The sequence below is a fragment of the Penaeus monodon genome, chromosome 12 (assembly GCF_015228065.2).
Source record: "Penaeus monodon isolate SGIC_2016 chromosome 12, NSTDA_Pmon_1, whole genome shotgun sequence".
NCBI classification, from domain to species: domain Eukaryota; kingdom Metazoa; phylum Arthropoda; class Malacostraca; order Decapoda; family Penaeidae; genus Penaeus; species Penaeus monodon.
In genome coordinates, this window is record NC_051397.1 from 38,355,762 (window position 1) to 38,361,761 (window position 6,000).

At 36.8% G+C, this 6,000-nt stretch overlaps 1 non-coding gene across 1 annotated transcript; it reads right to left on the reverse strand.

Moving 5' to 3' along the window:
• Positions 1-4,967: 4,967 nt before the first annotated feature.
• On the reverse strand, positions 4,968-5,040 carry Trnar-ucg. The gene has a single exon. It is a non-coding gene; the product is annotated as a tRNA-Arg (tRNA).
• Positions 5,041-6,000: the final 960 nt, after the last annotated feature.

Genomic DNA, 6,000 nt, shown 5'->3' on the forward strand with positions numbered 1-6,000 from the left:
CTGATTACTTAACCTCTCACTTTGGTTGATATGATGATGGTCATTATACTATGACTAGGTAAAACTGAATAGGAATTTTGAGGTTTAAATATATAAAAATGGACACACACACACACAAACATACACACACACACACACACACACACATATATATATATATATATATCATAGTCTGAGTTCGGAGTTCGAGTCACCGGCCGACGCGTTGTCCCTGGGCAACGAACTTCACCACAACTGCCTACAGGTAACCCCGAGCCACTGAGATCACAAGTGCAACTCAGTGCCAGACCCAAGCCCAGATGAAACGAGAAGGGTATGGCATTCGGCGTAAAACAAGCCAAGACTATGATTCGGATCTTGCCACTATGGCGACCCCAGAAAGGAAGCCGAAAGAGGAGAAAACACACACACACACACACACACACACACACACACACACATATATATACATTGATGAACCTTTGCACATATAATATAAGGACAATGAGAACTGAATCCGACTTACTAGCATTACTTGAGGAACTTTCTTTCATCAAATGGGATATTGTAGGACTCTGTGAGGTTAGAAGACTAGGCGAAGAACAGAAGATACTAAATGATGGACATGTGCTCTATTGGAGAGGTAAACCCCAGGGTAGCAAGCAGGAATTAGGGTAGGCTTCTTAGTTCACAAACGTTTAGAAAAGAATATTGTGGAATTCTATAGTATAAGCGAAAGAGTGGCTTCAGTAACAATAAAACTAAACAATAGGTACAACTTAAAGATTGTTCAAGTCTATGCTCCAACCTGCAGCCACAGGGATGAAGAAATAGAGAGCTTCTATGAAGATGTTCATTTAGCCAGCGAGAGAGTAAAATCCCATTTCACAATAATAATGGGAGATTTTAATGCAAAAATAGGTAAAAGCAGTAGGAGAAACCGCAATAGGGAATCACGGAATAGGTACTAGGAATGAGAGGGGACAAATGCTAGTTGATTTTGCGGAGGCTCGATCACTCAAAATCATGAATACATTCTTCGAAAAAAGACTAGAGCGGAAGTGGACTGGAAGTCGCCATCTGACATCAAAAACGAAATTGACTTCATAATTTCAAATAGGCGCGATATAGTAAAAAATGTGGAAGTTATTAATAAAGTAAATGTTGGCAGCGACCATAGAATGGTCAGAGGCCAAATTAAACTACACCTCAGGAGGGAAAGGAGTAAACTCATACGAAAACCACAGCCAGATTTAGCTAACTTGAAGACCAGAGCGACAGAATTTAACCTTAACATCCAAAACAGATATTCACTTCTCAGCGAAGAAGATCTCAACATTGACCAAATCAACAATCAGTTCAATGACATAATAAAGGAATCTGCACTAGAAGTAGGCGGTAAGATCGTCAAGCAAATCTCCAGCAAGTTCTCGGTAGAAACTAAAGAGCTTATGCAAAAACGTAGGGTCATGAAAATATCGTCAATCAGGGACAAGATAGAATTAGCCGAACTAACAAAGACTATAAATAAAAAGAAAAGGGAAGATGTACGGAAATTCAATACTCAAATAATAAATGAAACAGTGATATCAGGTACTAGCATGAAAACAGTTAAAAGGAGACTCGGTATAGGGAGAAATCAATTGTATGCAATAAAGAAACCAGATGGAGAAGTAACATACAATAAGAATGAAATCATAAGAATAGTGGAGGACTTCTACAGGGATCTATACAACTCAAATGAACAGCCATGGATAGAAGCGAATGCGGTAACTAGAGACGTACCTAACATCACAACAGAAGAAATAAAAAGAGCGCTTAAAGGGATGAAGAGAGGAAAACACCGGGGGAAGATGGAATTAGTATAGACCTTATAATAGATGCAGGAGAAATTGCAACAGTGAAACTAGCCAATCTTTTTAACAAATGCCTTATCAACGGGAAAACTCCGAAAGCCTGGAAAAATGCAACAATTGTTTTGATACATAAAAAAGGGGACAGAAAGGATCTAAAAAACTACCGACCAATAAGCCTCCTTTCAGCTACTTACAAATTATTCACAAAAATCATCACAACTCGCATCTCTGACCGTCTGGATTCTAACCAGCCTAGAGAACAAGCAGGCTTTCGCAGTGGATTCTCAACAACAGACCACATCCACACGCTCACCCAAATAAAGGAAAAAATAAACGAATATAGGAAACCACTGTGTATGGCATTCATCGATTACGAAAAGGCATTCGACTCTGTAGAGACACCAGCAGTACTAGAAGCTATCCGAAAACAGGGAGTAGAGGAGGTATATTGTAAAATACTGGAAGATATATACAAGATGGGACAGCAACCACCAAGCTCCACACCGAAACCGACAAAATACCAATTAAAAAAGGTGTTAGACAGGGCGATACCATCTCACCAAAACTGTTTACAGCTTGTCTTGAGAAATATTCAAAAAGCTAGAGTGGAATGGAAAGGGTATCAAGATAGGAGACGAATATCTAAACAACCTCAGATTTGCAGATGATATTGTTCTCTTCAGTGAATCTGCAAATGAAATGCAGCAACTAATAAATGATCTAAATAGAGAAAGTCTAAAAATCGGACTTCGGATGAACAAGAAAAAGACTAAGATCATGTTCAACAGTAGAGTTCAGTTCGGACAGATACAAGTACAAGGCGAAGTCTAGAGGTAGTGGACAAGTATATATACCTAGGACAACTCGTACAGACAACACATCTAGCGAAGAGGAAATTAAGCGACGCATCAGTCTAGGCTGGAGCGCCTTTGGCAGACACAGTAGCATACTAAGAGGTTCTTTGCCATTATGTTTAAAAAGAAAAGTCTTTAACCAATGTGTCCTACCAGTTATGACCTATGAATCAGAAACATGGACTACAACCAAATTACTGGAGAGGAAACTAATAAGTGCAGAGAGGATGGAAAGACTGATGCTGGGAATTAGCCTAAGAGATAGGATGAGGGCGACGTGGATCAGGGAACAGACAAAAATAGAAGATATACTTGCGAGCATCAAAAAGAAAAAGTGGCAATGGGCAGGTCATATACATCGGAGACAGGATAACAGATGGACAAAGAATGTAACAGACTGGGTTATAGATAATATAAAGAGACAAGGGCCAGACCAATGACAAGATGGCGCGACGAAATAACGAAATTTGGGGGCCGAGACTGGAAACAATAAACACAAGACAGACGAAGTTGGAAAAGATTGGGAGAGGCCTACGTCCTGCAGTGGACTGACCCAGGCTGATGATGATGATGATGATGATATATATATATATATATATATATATATATATATATATATATATATATATATATATATATATATATATATATATAAAGAGAAGGGGTGAAGGAGAGACACTAAGGGAGTCTTTTGTAGAGAAGAAAAGAGTTGTATATTTTACAGTGCTTGGGAGAGCAGTTCAGACTTTCGGCAATGCGTTGGGCTATTTTACGTCATCGTTTAAACTCCGCCCTTTTAGCCTGAAAGCAAGCCTGAAATTCGTTACTAGAGGCCCACCTTGTTTCTATTGTGCTTATCTTTTCACCGGAGAAACCTAGTCGTGTTTATATTTTACAACGAAAATTAGTTAAATATATTTCTAAATCCTTCTGTATTCACAGATCAAAGAAATAAACGATGAACACAGAGATTATCTTCATTGTTGACAGAGTCATTGGAAATACCTGGAAACTTTTCCTCTCAAACACACGGTGTCTCAATTGATTCCTTCGATTTTGTATATTGCTAATAATGTGTGTTTGTATAAAGTCTGAACATGCAATATGACTTTGATAGCAATTAATACTATAGAATTTAAGAGAAATTATGGAAAGTGAATGAAAATATATAAACATGCTCATATAAAGCTTAAATAATAACAAAAACTGTTTGTCGTTACTGTAATCGCTAGGTGCGTAAATGTCCTATACCCTGGGTAGTACGAAGATGAAAATGATACAATTTTACGAAAATACCAAACAAGGCAGCTCAAAAAAAAAAAAAAAAAATGCTGACCGATCTATGTACATTATGCATCTTGTGTTTATCTCTATATATAGTTAAAAAGAAATGTCCTGTCTTTATTTCCATGAATCCAAGTGAGAGACACAGGCAGAGAGGGGTGGGTGGATGTGTGAAAGAGAAAGAGAAAAAGTGAGAGGGAGAGGGAGAGGAAAGGAGAGAGAGAGAAAGGGAAAGAGAGAGAGATAGAGAGAGAGTAAATCGATATATCATATGTGTATATTGTTCTATTCAGTATCCTAAAAATACTTTGATAAAGCCAAACGTTAAAGACGGAAACGCGTAGGTTTATAAATTTTGGATATCATTTTAGGCATTCCGTCTCAATGAAAACCCTAGTTGGCAACTGTCGAGTTAAGCCCCGCCTCTTTGCCTTCACTCCTAAATATGTTATTTTTTATTTGTTCCTTTTTTTATTGTTTTTGTATTGTAATTACTGAACCATTCAAAAAAATATATACTTTAAAATCACGCACTACTAAATATTACACAAACTAATAGAGGCGTTAATGACGTAAGATATCAGATATAGCTATATACATTATCACTTAAATAATTAACTCGATATTGTTCTAATTAACAGAAATAAAAACTTTCCCTCTTTTACTTATGATAACAAAGTATCCAAAACCATAAATTAACCGTCACAATATTCTAAGGAAAAAACTCAATTTCACTTTTAAGTTCAAAAGGCTAAATGGTTGTTGCTGATTCCTTAATTTTGGGAAAAATGAAATCACCGTATTCTTTAATTTTTTTTAGGTTCAATAGGCTAAATGACATAAAGTACCTTAATTTCGGGAAAAACGAAAATTTCAGTGTTCTTCCAATATTGGTGATTTCACGGGGCGTAACTTAGCATGGCGGAGAGTACTGTGAATGGTGCAGGACGGTTGACAATGAGGACTCTCTTTCACTTAAAGATAAATTTGATTGCGACCGTGACAGGACTCGAACCTGCAATCTTCGGATCCGAAGTCCGACGCCTTATCCGTTAGGCCACACGGTCATATAGTGAAAGCAAGGCTACGCTTATATTGTATTTTATTTTATTTATTTTTTTATTTTTTTATTTTTTTTTTATTTTTTTTTTTTTGCGTCGAACGGTGATTGAATAAATGAAGTTTGCAGACCTTATTCTTTTCTTTTTCTTTCTTTCTTTCCTAAATCATCTTTGCTTCGTCATCAGCATTCTTAGGGAAGATATAAAGGAAATTTGTAAGCATAATGCAGATAAACATATTGCTATTTCAGGATTGATGATAAGATGAAATTAGAAGAATCAGACTTAGCTTTATAATTAATAAGGATAAAGATAAAAGAAAAATGCAAATGCATGTATTTTCCCCTTTTTAAGGGGAAAAATATACATGACAATACAGTACATTTCTGATATATATTTTCTACATTATTTTTCTGAAGTGCGGCTGCTCCGTGGTCACGAGCTGCCCAAGGGTGTGTATTTAACTTCAGCTGTTCATTGTCTCGTTGTAGTACAGACGTTAGTCGCCTTTGGAAAACTTATTCGTATCTAAATCAATTATTTTTCCCCTTTCAGATCATTATAAAAAGTTCTTTAATCCCACCCTCCCCCCATGTTTTCCTTTTTGCTTTTCTTAGCATTTGGGGCAAATCTGTCTGAGGAATTATCTACTTTAAGACATAGTGTAAACTGGGTTCATTATATAATGCTTTTCAGCGACTTCCCCTGGCTATGACCTACGCCGTTGTAAATTATCATCACGTTCCTTCTGTGGTTCTTTGCGTAATGCAGCTCACAGATAAAAAGTATTACATGTCAGTAGATAAAAAGCTGATGTAAACGTGGATGATTGCTTAACCTCTCCCTTCGGCGGAGATGATGAGTAGAGCTGAATAGGAATTTTGAGTTTTATATACATGGAGATCGATGCACACACACACACATAATAATAATAATAATAATAATAATCGGTTTTATTTGATTATG